At 37.6% G+C, this 14,296-nt stretch overlaps 2 long non-coding RNA genes across 2 annotated transcripts; one reads left to right on the forward strand and one right to left on the reverse strand.

The window, feature by feature from the left end:
• Positions 1-794: 794 nt before the first annotated feature.
• Positions 795-6,789, forward strand: LOC143883920 (uncharacterized). Its single transcript, XR_013252599.1, has 4 exons — positions 795-945; positions 3,131-3,211; positions 5,820-6,251; positions 6,395-6,789. It is a non-coding gene; the product is annotated as an uncharacterized LOC143883920 (long non-coding RNA).
• Positions 6,790-12,311: 5,522 nt separating this feature from the next.
• On the reverse strand, positions 12,312-14,052 carry LOC143883923 (uncharacterized). The gene is made up of 3 exons (XR_013252604.1): positions 13,164-14,052; positions 12,892-13,068; positions 12,312-12,795 (listed from the first exon to the last, which is right to left on the reverse strand). It is a non-coding gene; the product is annotated as an uncharacterized LOC143883923 (long non-coding RNA).
• Positions 14,053-14,296: the final 244 nt, after the last annotated feature.

Consider the following 14,296-nt stretch of genomic DNA (forward strand, 5'->3'; position numbering starts at 1 on the left):
GTAGTGCCAATATCACTAGCATAAAAAAATATTTACTGTTAACTTAAAAAACACTAAAACAATACTAAAATAAGAGGATATTGATAATGGCTTGCATAGTAAAACGGGGCGGGGCGGGGTGGGGCCATCTCCATCCCCGCCCCGTCCCCGCTTTGGGGGATTTTTAAAGTCCCCATCCCCGCCCCAAGTCGGGGAATCCCCACCCCGTTCGGGGCGGGGCGGGGCGGATCCCCGGTTTCACGGGTGAAATTGCCAGCCCTATGCCTTTTCTAGCTAAATTCACCAAGAAATTTAAGAAAAAAGATATATCTAAGTTTTTTCTAATGGAAATGAGGTTTTGCTTGAATTAGAATACCAGTGCCAAGCTACATGCCTAGTCGCCTACACAGTCAATTAAATCTTCATTAACTCTTGCATAACTAAAAAAAAATGTGATAATAGGTTCTGCCATGTTTTTCACAAAGAAACTTGCTCCAAACTAATTGAGTTTTTAAAATATGATAATGCCATCGAAAACTTCTCAAATACATTCTACTCATACTAACAGACTTATCAATAGCTTCTTGCACGGGTAGTCCCACTAGTATATAGATTAAGATATGAGAATCCTTTACTACTAAAAGGGAAAACGCATGAATGTTCGTCTGCGTCTTTTTCTGAAATTACACACCCTTGTTTTGTAAATCTTCCTGCTCGGTCCCATTTTCCTGGGCATTTTTGTCATTTCGCCTCTCGGCAAGTGTAAAAAATCCCACCACATGTAATCTTGACCTTTCCTTTCCCAGCCACGTGTTTCCATCTGCAAGAGTCCTGTCGTCTTCCCCTACTTTATTTTGTCCCCGTAGTTCCGAAACCCTTCCTGCTCTCATTCCTCACGAAAATCGCACGGAGCTGCCATTAAAGAAGAGGATTCCCCACCTTCGAATCAATCTCTTGTTGGATAAGGTAATTTTTCACATCATATCTGCAAAATAGGGTTTTATGGGAGAGGGCTTTGGTGGTTTGGGATATTTTTTTCCTGGGTTTTTTGGAGTTTGATTTTGTTACCCTAATTTTAGATGTTTTAGTTTGAGTTAGGGTTTTTGGTTTGTTTTGAGGAGTTTGAGAACTTGAATTGGTGAACTTGTTCTCGATTATGATGTTTTTCATTTGGTAGAAAGATAGTTATTTCTGGATTTCAGCTTAGGTTGATTAGTGTGCAATTCGAGATGTTCTTTGTGTGTTTGATTCGATAGTTGAGAAGGGTTTAAGGCGAGGGTTTGGAGATTGGGTTTTTTTTTTTTTTTTTTTTTTTGGGGGAATTTCTTCAGTGTTTCCTCATGTTGTTTATTCTGTCAAATTTCTCCTTGTTCAATTTGGGTAACAAGGTGTGTCGTATAATGTATGGAAGGCCATGTACTATGCCGGTGTTGCAAAACTTCAAATTTGTTTAGCTTTGAAATTATGTATATTCTCTGTTAAAATAGAACAACATTCATCTCATGTTTATGGAAAATGAGGTAATGCTGCCTTGTCATGTTGATCGTATGATCATGCTTGGACTTTTGGTTGGTTTGATTTGAGTTTGAATGTTTAATTGAATAGCATGAGATTTCACAATACAAGTATTGCATGAGATTCCATAGGCTAATTGATTGCAGTCTTCTTGGTTTTAATGCCATTGACAAGTGCTCATTGTAGAAATCCAAGGCCCTCACTGCTTGTGAAAAGTCCTCAAAGAGCCTTATTGGATTTGAATAAAAGAATTATGTGTGATTGTGAATGATAGGTTTGAGGTGTTGAGGCACCGAATATTCTGGCTTCGCTTAGTAACAGATTGCTTAGAAAATTAGTTTTTCCTGAAATCTTTTCTCCATCGGTATCAACAAGCATGAGAAAGGCTTATAGTTTACATGAAATCCCAATGTCCAGATGCAACATATGTCTACACCACAATTTTGTCATCCTGAAAGCTTGGTGAGCTTTTATTTCTCCTTTGTCAAGGCTCTAATACCCATTCTTTATTCGGTTTTAGCTTTTGCTAAAAAATGAAAAGGAATCAACTTGAACCCGACCTGATTTTAAGGGAAAAGGTCAACCCGAATTCCCAAAAATCGACTGGAGAGGATTAAGTAGTTTTTCGCTGGTTTTCTTTCAATATCTTAGCATTCGAGATGATGATGATTCTGGAGTTTGATTCTGTTGCCCTACTTTAGTCTTTAGATGCATTATTTTGAGTTAGGGCTTTTGGATTTCGGGGGAAGGAAAGCCTCTTTTGAGGAGCTTGAGAACTTGCCATAGAGAGATTCTTCAAATTTCTAGCCGCTGGGCGAAGATTGTCCATTCCTTCCTGACAAATAGTTGGGTAGTTTTACAATGTTAAGATTGGGTGCTTTTTTCTTGGCTTTAGTTTGCCTTTTTCTTAGTCCAGTGCTTGGGCAGAAGGCTTCTTTGATGGAATTGATGTATTGTGAAAGCTGTGAGGTTTCAAGCTTTGGATATGGGAGCAAAGTCCCTGTTTGGTTGAGTGAGAAATCTCATTTTATCATGTTCATAGGGAGTCTAATTCAGTGGCAAAACAGGGGTTTGGGGAGGGAGGGACATGTTGTGGGTCATATAGGAATTTGGTCCACGTAATGGTTTCTCTGGAGAATGGTTTCCCATTTGGTACTGTGGTTTCCAATAACTATGCATCAACACACTCCTTGTACCATACAACGAGAGTATCTTTTCAAAAAAAAATTCTATTTTGCATCATCAGTTGTAATATATCTTAAATCTTCCTTTGAACCAAGGTACTGCACTAATGATTCTTTCAATCGGTGGTCACAATCTAAAATCAGCAGGGCCATATGTAATGTGTGATTTATAATCCATTTTTCCATTAATTGTATACAGTTGGTTTGAGACTCTCACTATTCCTATGCTAATCAAAATACGAGTCTGAACATGGTCATGAATCTTTTGCCAGTTATGCAATAGTCTTGGTTTCACCATTTTTTTTTGTTTCTGACCATTTTCATCTTAATTGTTTCTATGTCCTAGCACAAATATTCTCTCTGTCTTATGCCTGTCATTTTCACTTTTGGCCGGTTCTCTAAATTCGTGCTATGTTGTTTTTATTTATTTATATGTGTCTATGCCTTCACAGGTAGTAAAGAAGAGTCATTCTTTGATAACCAAGCCTACTTGGACTCTGATTGTGATGATGATTTCCTTAGTGTCAATGGCGGTAAGATCAATATATGATGTAGAATGATGTTATTTCTTCATGCTATTTTTTCTTAAGGCCCCATTTGGATTTCAAGAAAAGCATTGTTGGCAGAAAATTTTCTCTCCCCAATTTAGAGGGAAATTAAAAGATGATGGTTCATTTAGATGTTGTAAAATACCTTACTGGCACGTGTAGATTTCCTTTCCTCCTGCTCACAACTGTAAGAACTCTCTGAGGATTTCCTTTGTTTCTATTCTTCTATGATTCCCAAAATAGTAATGAAGGCGAAATAAATTGTAGTTGTCTTTGAGGAACCAAAAAATAGGAAATTAATTCTTTCTTGGAAATTTCAAGACATGAAACTTGAACATAATGTTTCCTTCCTGTTTATTTATTTATTTTTTTGGTAATTAATATCATTATAAACAGACTGAGATGGTCAAATATAGAGAGGACAAAAAACTTGCCTTCGATTGTGATATCATAATGTTGTTGAGAATTATTATTTTTTTATTATTTTTTATTTTGAAACCTGGGGAGACACCTTAAATTTTCTTAATAGGAATAAAAGATATAAGAGGAGGACATAAAACCTTGCCTCTAACCCATGATACATGAAAAATAAGACAGTAAACCCTCTTTCCCACAAAATAATGTTGATTAGAATGCTAGATCTTGCATTATGTTAAAAGAATTGCATCTTGTGTGTCTTTTTGTCTGAGATAATATTGTTTCATTCTTTATGGTTCTAATCTAACCCCTTTTTTGAAATGGATTCTAATCTAACCCCTTGTTCTTCCATTTTCACATCCATTTTCACATCAGAACTTCCTTGGGCATCGACCTAAAGAGAATGGCATGAGGTTTCTCATGCCTAAACAGTATCAATAGGATGATTCTATACATGAGGCTTGTCTGCCCATCAACCATCTGCTCTACTCCGAAGCAAAGATAAAATAAGCAATGAACTCGCATTTATTGCTAGATTTCTTACTCTGCTGAGAAACCATTGAAATTGTAAAACCAAAAACCATCCCCAAGGTTCTGTTTTTGGATGTACACAAAATTGCCATTTGGGGGCACAACCCTCATTGAGGATTTCTAAAATTTGGAATCAGAGGCCTTGGACTTATATATTTGTGGACAAGCTTTAAAATCTTAAAACTCAACATTGCCTTGATGAGGCTAGGATCCAACTTGGTTATAAATTTTGTGTAGCACTCCATAAATATTTCAAGTTCAAAAGCTTCTTCAGTCTAATCATTTGAGTTTACAACTGCTCAATCAATCAAACGTTTCGGTTAAAAACTTTTTTAATTTAAAACAACTCCTCATCACGTTGAGCGACGCAACACCACTTTCATATAGATTATATTTAATACCCACTAACCATAGACATTTCCCATTTTTTAGATGAACTTAATGAAAATTTCACCCTCCTTTCAAAGCTGCGAAGAAGAAAAGGGTAAAAAGTAATAGAAGTTTTCACAAACCATTGTCTATTGAAAATCATTTATCTCAATCGAAAGTCAGTACACAATTAAGAAACATTTTAATATTTTCGTACGAAAAAAAAATCATAAGTAATTTTCTGAGTATGTGATGGTTTGTCAGGAAAAAATGAAATGCAACACAATTGTCCAAGAGTTCAAATTTAATACCCACTTACCATAGGCATTTCTTTTCATGACATGAATATTGCTCTTCCCGACACTTCAATGATACATAATCTCTTCTTATAAACCACAGATTTTGACATCTGAATATTGCATCCGACGTTTTATTAAAAAGACAGACATTTGAATAAAAAAATTAATTAGAAAATATAAACTTAACAAATTGATGGAAATGAATTTAAATGAACAAATAAGAAACTTTACAGGAACTTAATTGCAAGGGGAAAAAAATCTGTTGATAATCTTTATAACAAGGAAAAATTTCCTCATCCATAAAAATATGGCAGCCATGATTTGAGCCCAAACCCCAAGTTAGACAGGCGTAGGCTTTCATTTCCCCAAAAAAAAAAGCATCATGTGATACAGCCCAATTTTATGCTCTATTCTAAAAACTGAATCCAAAGGTTTGGCTGTGGAAAATTTCAAAATGAATTCCTGCCTAAAATATTTCTCGAGTTTATAAGAATTTATAGCCCATCTCTTTGCCTTAAATTCGGGATGGTTATTTTCTTATGACCAATTATGTTTTACCCATGATTTGGGGCTTGAACCATAATCAGACTAATTCCATTATTCTACTAATATTTAACAGCCATACTAATTCTAATATTCTACTAATCTTTTTTATTAGATAGCAAGGAATGAATTCAAGAATGTGGTTCATTAGGAAGTTCATTTCTAAGGGATTCTTCCTAAGCAATACTATAAGATTAGACTGGATGAAACCAGCAGTGGCTGGGATAATAGGAAATAACCCCAAAGCAGCAGTTGTAGATGATCTTTCTACTGTTTCTTGCATTTTGGCACACTTTTCTTCATTTGCTAAGCATGCTTGCTCCATAATCTTTTTATACTGGGTCTTTCTTCGTCAGATTAGCAGTGGCACAGGTTCTTCATTTGCTTTCCACTGAAATTCCAAAGACCATCTTCTATTTTTGTTTCAATAACAGGTTCACCCTAGAACAACATGGGATTTGGATTTGTTGATGAATATGTTTGGTGGCCTTGGTGCTGGTGGCCTCACCATCCCCAACACTTTTGATGGTTAACTTTATGTTATTCCCATTCATATGTTTCTGCATCGCTTTTCTTTTTTCCATAATCATGTATTTTTGGTCTATACGGTAACCCAGTGTGTCATAAGTTATTAGAGTTATTTCCATACAATGTAGATTCCAAAGAAAGGAAACAATTATTAAGTGAACAAAGGATATGCCAAGAACTGAGATGAACAGCAAAGTACATACAGATCAATTTTCTGATCTTTTTTATAATTTTATTAGTTTCTTGGCTGTTCTTGCTTAACATTCTCCTGCCGATTTGGAGATATGCAAGTTCCCTAAGGATGGTTCATCTGCAAAGTCTTTGAGATACATTGGAAGGTATTTGGACACACTATCTTGATAATATAGATGAGTTAGGAATTTTTTCTAAAAGTGATTTGATTGATATGGTTTTTTTTTTTTTTTTTTTTTTTTGAACGGTAATTGATATGAATTAGATTTTTCATGCATATTCTTTGCAGCAAAAGTTTTTGGAGAATAATTCCCTTGTGCAAGTATCTGATACAAATTGGATATAAGAGCTATGAATGGCTTCAGCCCTGAAAGACCAAAATCATTGAATGTATACATCAATTCATCACAACCAACAGCAGATGAGGCACCATAGATGCATTTGAGCATATTTGTGAACCATCATGGCGATCTTAGAAAATTTGTTTTTTAACATTTGATGAGGACAACATCCTGTTTCTTTTAACGTAGTAACAAAGCTGAAGGATCCCTAGATTCATATCAATCAAGTCTTTTCCATGAAAAGTGAGCCTTGTTTTGCAGTGCATATTGAGCAATGAAAGTTGACACTGTATAAGGTGCTCTTGTATTCTTTCATATTGATATTCATTATATCTTAGTTGCACGTGCACTTTTTACTAGTTTAAAAAATGGGAAATGATATCTGCATAACCATGTTTTGATAATTACATTAACCCATCTTGTCCTTTATTATTTAAAGAGCTGTCAAAGGTCATTACAGTTCCCAAAAGGCTTTCAAAAGTCAATTAAAAAAGAAAATACAAGCTAGATTTGTGCAATTATTAAAACGCAATTGTGCTGATATGATCTTTTCCCAAAACAGTTGGTAACAGTTAAAGAAACTTTTTTAAGGGTTGGGGGAATATTTTATATTAGTTGATGCTCAGGGTTTAATGCTTGGGCTTGGGGCTCGGAATCAACCAAATAGTTTGCCCAACACAACTATTTGGTTGATTCCGATTTATTTGCCACTGCTAATGCACTGGTGGTTTAAAATGTATTGGCTTTCAAATGAATCGATCGAGAGAAATGACAGCTTAAGAGTTAGGGATTTGCACACAAAATAATTTCTGACCAACCGATGTGTCTTATTTATATTTCTGATGATGTCTATTAAAATATTTCTCGGTCGGGTAGGGACAGTTCATTGGATGATTGTGTGAACCCTCTTGTTTGTTATCGCTCCACACTATGCCAGGTTCAATGCTTAATTAATCCTGAATGTTAGAGCAACTCATATCTTGTCCATTCTCTCGGGAATATTGAAATAAAATTGTCAGCGTCAAATCCATAATTTGTTTTGTGAAAATAAGACAATCTACATTCATACAATGAGGATCATCAAAGTTGGAAGCGCAAACAACCTCTGATACAAACCTGATTTCAAATATGCATTTTTGGAAGCGCAAACCAATTCTAATACAGATGTAATCATATCATTCAAAAAAAATAAAATTACAAACGTGATCACAAATCATGGATTCACACGATAGCTTTCTTAACAACTAAATACACAAACCACAAACATCCGTACACACAAGCAACAAAAAACTAACAGATATAATTGGAGGACTTCAAGAATAACGAGCAAAGAATCAGATGGTATAGGGGCGCGATTCATGAAATTGTGTGTTGCATTTGATCCCCTCGCCTTCCCAATTGAGTTGGTTCCACCATTTCAACTCACCTTCAACCTCTACCTTTGTTGGCGCAGCATTTGGGTTTGGATCATCAACAATGACACGGAGAGGAAGCTTCCTTAGCTTTGGACATCCTTTGACTTTTAGCTTCTTTAATGCACGCAGCTGACAGTACCCGTTGTAAATACTCGTCAAATGCGGTAACCCCCACAAACATATGGTGTGTAGCCGTTGGAGCGAGCTTCCTTCTATCCTTCCCCCCCTGAAACATCTCCTCCAGTCTAGCACAAAATCTTATTTCGAGTGTTTCAAGTGTTCCTAAACATACATCAGAAGAGAAGAGCTTGACAAGTCTGGGACAAAACTCTATGCATATGCTTTTCAAGGAAGTGAAGCTTCCTCTCCCAATTGTCCCCTCGCACACTGTCCTCAGTCTTGCTAGATGAGAGAGACACAGTTTTTCTAGGCACCTAAATGAGGGAATCCTTGCAGTTTTTCCAACAAAGACATTCTCCAAGTTGTTGCATTTCGTTATTTCACATTCCTTTAATTCCGCCATATCTCCGACATTCTCCAAAACCGATAGACTTGTAACAAACATATTGTTACACAAAGTTAATGAATCCGTGTGGCCTAAAACCCCGTCAACAAATTTGCTTCCAGAGATCTTATCGCCAAGCCTCCCACCTCCTCGGATATCTAAATGTCTGTCAAGATGGCTTTTTGGATTAGAAAAACTGTGTCTTTGGCTTTGGGTGTAATAGTTGTTGTAGAAAAATTGTTCCCCTCGAAGATGAAGGATGTCTTCATCTACATTCCCCTGTTCTTCACAAGGAGAGATACAGAAACGGAACCGGGAAAAGCAGTTTTGGTTCCACAAGCGAGAGGATGCTTTTAGAGATGCAAAAAACTCAGTGCTGGTCACAGAAATGAAAGCTCCACCTCCATCTCCATTTTTTGCTTCACATTGATTCCAAATCAGCTCTTGCGGTAGCAGACGTATTCTTTCCCAATCAACAGAGAGAAGGTGCTTTGTGCCCAGTAGGTCCAAGCGTTTAAGGCGTGTAAAGTCCGAGATCTCGTATGGAAATTCCTTGATAATAGTGCTAGATAGATCAAGAACCTCAAGGTTTGTTAGCCCTTTCAAGTTTATGGTCTCCAAGCTCGAGTTACCTCTAAGGGAGAGGTGAACAATCGGGGTTGTGTTTGAAAGGTCAAGGACTCGAAGTATTGGCAAGATGTGCCCGAAAGAAGCAGCAGCTTCTTGGATATCTTGTAGGTTTGCACAATTCGAGAGGTCAAGTTGTTCGAGAGTGGTGAGATGTTGCAAACAAGGCATCACAGTCTTTAATATAGTGCAACCTATTAATGACAACTTTTTGAGAACTCTAAGGCCAGACAGTGTTGATGGAAGTGAGATGATCAGCGTGTTGGAAAGATTGAGAAACCTAAGATTATGCAAGCTGGAAATTGATGACGGAAATGAGGTGATTTGAGTAGAAGAAAGATCAAGATGTCGGAGATTGTGCATGTTCTCAAAGGTTTCGTCTAGCATTTCCTTAAAGGAATTTCCAGAAAGATCAAGCAACTCAAGTTTCTCCAAAGCTTGTAATATGGAAGGGGAAAGATTCTCTAAGCTGTTACAGTTGTTTAATCTGAGTAATCGAAGGTTGCGCAAAGAAGACAAAGAAGAGGGCAACGATGACATACCTGAGGATGAGACGTGGAGGACTCGAAGTCCCGGAATGTGGTCAAAAAAGGATTCAGGGAGATGTTCCAAGTCATACAGGTTCAACAAAGTTATTAGTTTAGAGCATTTTGGAGGAAGCCTAAATCTAGTATCCGCAAAGAGCAGAGGCACATCCTCATGGGACTTGACGTAGATCCTCTTTGCGCCTTCCCACTTCTCAAACATGGTAGGCTTTTCTGATACACCGTACCGAGTGTCAGGAGCATACCATTTTACAAAACCTCCAGAAGGAGCTATGTCCCATATAAGTGGAGGCACAATATTATCATCTCGGAGCATGGCATGATCCCGGAGTTCCATGAGTAGAGGTTGAAGCAATGTGGTCTCTAGCGAATCACAATCCTCTACTCCTCCAAGCAATCCCTCTGCCATCCAATATCTTAGAAGCCATACCAGTTCGGGAATGGGTATACGTCGCATATAATCAGATTTGACCAGCTCAAGATAAAAGAGGCAGTCGAGGACAATGTCTGGAGCTAGAGTAGGAGTAGTTCCTCCACATCTCATCAACAAAGCAGCAGCCACTTGAGCTGCCTCCATGTACAACAACTCCCATGCGTTGTCCTTGTTAAAGCTATCAAAAACTATGACCCGTGGTCGTCCAGGATTTTCCGAAGTCCATGAATCACGAAAACTATAAAACACTAATACAATCTTGGATCTTCTTGCTGACAATATGTCGGTGGGAACTCCTATTACTTCCAACTTGGCTCTTGGTGTATAAACATCTTCTATAAGCAAGAAGAACCTTCTACTCACCAACGATTCCTGGATTCTATACGCTACCTTCTCATCAGCACCAACATCAGAACGAAGATCATCAACATCATCATCATCGTGATCATGATCATTATCATCATCCTTTGTAGGTAACTGAATTCCCAATTTCTGTGCAATTTTCATCTGCAAATCCCGTGTAGTACAATGGGTTCCTTGCCTTACAATTATAAACACATCGAACAGATGGGATTCCACTGCCACCTTTAATATATATCTTCCTGTTCTCCATCTCCCCACACCTTGCCATCCCGCAAAGTAAGTACGTTGATCAAACGGATCTGCTAATCTTTTCAAGATTTCTTGCCTGGAATTTTCTATGATTCGAGGGAATTTCTCGGTCACTCCCTCAAACATGCCACTCACTGCCTCTTCCATCTCCCGCTCTCTCTCTTTATCTCTCTGTCTCTCTCTCTTTTTCTGTCTCACTCTCTCTCTCTCTTTCTGTCTCTCTGTCTCTCTCTCTTTCTCTCTGCTTTCTTGATATTTAGATTTAATCATGATAATTGGGTGAAAATGAGCAATATTTTCTTGTGAAAGTGATGGCAAATCAGAAAGCAACGTAGCTGAAACTGAATACCAGCTTCTTGTATGGATGGCCTCAGAATCTTTGGCCAATGCAGTCATTTACGCATACCCAAGAAATGCTTTACTCTTTTTTTTTTTAATTTTTTCTTTATTGGGAGGTTCCAAGATCACTACTACACGTAAAAGAAAAAGAAAGAGGCATAGATACCTTACTTTCATACGGGGAGGGAGGATCTTGGAAGATTTGTCTCTTCCTCTCCACGTTATATAACATTCCTATTTGCCACCTTTCTCCACCATTGCTGAGGGTAGAGCAAGCTTTGCAAATAGGGTACTGATTCTGAGTATGAAAGAGGCATAGATACCTTACTTTCATACGGGGAGGGAGGATCTTGGACGATTTGTCTCTTCCTCTCCACGTTATATAACATTCCTTTTTCCCACCTTTCTCCACCATTGCTGAGGGTGGAGCAAGCTTTGCAAATAGGGTTTTGATTCTGAGTGTTTCTTTCAAAAGGGAATAGGAAACGTTCTCCTTCATTATTTATTGATGTTTATTCGTAGGTCACCGGCTAACAGTGAAATCACAAAACTCAGATTTCAAGTAGGTCACTGACAGTGAAATCACAAAACTTAAGACGAGATTACGATGTGGCATTTCACAACCGCGAATGGTCCCTACCAAATCCCTTATGTTGAATAATATTTAAAAAAAAATATTAGCTGTGGATAGGTTCATATGTTGTAAGGGAATGGGCATGGGGTTATGGAGCGGATCAATTTTGATGATGGAACCCAGGTTCGCTCAACTCTACTTCCCTCGCAATTTTGACACTCAAGTAACTAGGGTTGAAATTTTGCCCAAATTTATTGAGGTAGGAGGTATACCTGAGTATACCTAGTAAAGCCCAACGAAGCCCAAGATAATGTGGGCACAAGAGGCTCAAACCAAACCCAACTCTGAGGTCAAAATTTAGGAACTCATCATGCACCCACGCCAACCAAAGAATAAGCATAGCTTGGGGGTGCATATAAATGCCACTAGGGTGCGCATATTTAATAGATTTGTATTGGGTTCTACGCAATGACGCAAAGCAAAGATCCCACATCGGAAAAGTTAATGGATGTAGAAGGGCTTAAGGACTTGGGCACCTTCTGTTCTACCAGGGTCCTACCAGGTAGTATCAAAGCTAGGGCATGGCAAACCGGTGTACAACTTTTGAACCTTGGACCTCAAGTTTGCAAAGCAAAGTCTCAACCAATTGAGCTAGAGGCTCAAATTCTAAATAGCCAAAATATCATTTGAAAATAAACTGCTAGAAGAAGCCTCATCATATTGACCAATGTACGCACGTAGTACCATGCATTTCTTACATGCACAAGTGGCACTCGCATTCTTGTATAACAATTCATATTAGTTTATTTACCACACCCATGAAATTCTTTGAATATATTTGCCTGGTTTCACTCAAATGCTATGCTGTATTGCAAACTAATAAGCACGAACTGGGTTGTAACAAAGTTCATGATATAGGAACCAGTAAGAAGATACATAATTTGATGCATTTTTACCTTCAAGTTCCATATTTCCAGCTCTCATGTATATTTTTACCTTCCATTGGTATATGTTTCTCACCTGTCATGTTTTTATTGTTCTGCGAAGGATTAGATAGTTTTTTTAAAGTTAACCATAGACAGTGCTAAAGGGTAACATAATAGAGAATTGAAGTTAATCAAACGGGCCTACATGAAACAAACCAGGTTTAAATAAATGTCGCTGAACAAATTGCAGTTAAATGGCATCAGCAGCATGTAGAGTTTCATTTGCCTCAGAGTGCCCTCTGGCTGGCAGGAAATATTTTTCCTGACAAATCGTCATCTCCAAGTGGAGATTAGGGTGAAGGCGGCTAAAAATCTGCAAACAAAATCTTAAAACCAATGAAACCTGTGTTGAGAAGTTACTAAAAACCCGGAAACGATTGGATCGGTTTTGAGTAGAGATTTCAATTACCAGATTTTTTGCATCTTCTCTTCATTGGAGACGTCGTGTCCATGATTTTGTTTCCTGATTTCTGTCCAATTTACATTTGGGGATGGCGATATGTCAGGAAATTTTTGTCCTGGCAGCCGGACGTGCCCAAAGTCTTTGGGAAATTTCTTGTTTATAGCCGTTTCGTCGCTTCTCCAACTGATTCAATATAAGGATGTGAACTATGAGTATTGCTAGATGACTACAAGGGCTGTTTGGATCCAGGGAAATTTTTTGTGGAAGATGTGTTTTACCGTGCTGGCCAAGTAATTTTCCATGGATTGATTTCGAAGGCAACTGATCAGTATGCACTTGGACATAGTCGCACACTATGTTAAACCACATAAATCTCGGGTTTCTCTTCGTTTCCACTGTCGTAGATATATTGTAGGTTATTTAAAAATAGACTTGATATGGGTCTTATATGGCCACTAGGGTATATCTTAATCTAAATTTAGATATTGATTACACCCATGTCTTCTAAACTCATGTACTTCTTAACTTGGCAAAATTATGTGTAACGATGACAATAGGTGGTTTAAGGGCTATCTAAGAATAGTTATGGGTTCAGATATGGCTAAAAGTGACTGAGGCAGGCTTCTTATATGGATGTAGGCCCCATTACCATGTTCAATTTTGATGTGAGCCTCCCATTTCCATCTTTACTTATAACGAGATCCTAACCATTTCTTGGGTAAGATCATGTGTCTAATTTTGAACCATATAAATTTGGTCTGGGGGCAAAAAATAAGGGCCTCTGCTTCATAAAAAGTTTTGGACATCATGATCTTTTCACACTATTGACTGTTCACTCTGAGGACATAAATCCTTGGATAAGCTATTCCTAGGATTATCTATCCTGTTTGGATATGTTAAACTTGAAATTATCTTGTCCACTGTTCAACAATTTTGGCCCAGTAATAAGTTATCTAAGAATCGATGTGAACAGAGGATTAGATAACAAGCCTATCAAAGGACCAAATAAACCACGACTTGCTATCCCAACGATAAACAACCTATCACTTGAACTTCACATACTCAAACTTCTTTGGTTGCATTTCCACAAATTTTGATTTCAGTTCATAAAAGAATTTCAAGAAATTTGGAGCCCATATTTTAATGATAAAATTTTGAAGGCATTGGTTATGGAGATTCTTACCTTTTATAGAAGAATCCTGAGATGAGTTCATGTTATTCTCATCAATTTGAAAACAGGGGTTGATATATAAACCTTCTTGTTTTGTTATCATGAGCCCCATCTCTTTGGCTTCAGTGGATGTAACAACTCTGAATGAGCTGATGAGCCAAAGAAAGAAATTCAAAATAAATTGTGGGGTGTATGATACCAAATGTATATTTCATCAACTGCCTCTCCAAAAAAATTCCA

This window comes from Tasmannia lanceolata, unplaced genomic scaffold (genome assembly GCF_043159265.1).
Source record: "Tasmannia lanceolata isolate RefF3 unplaced genomic scaffold, GAP_Taslan_0.1 ptg000008l, whole genome shotgun sequence".
NCBI classification, from domain to species: Eukaryota; Viridiplantae; Streptophyta; class Magnoliopsida; order Canellales; family Winteraceae; genus Tasmannia; species Tasmannia lanceolata.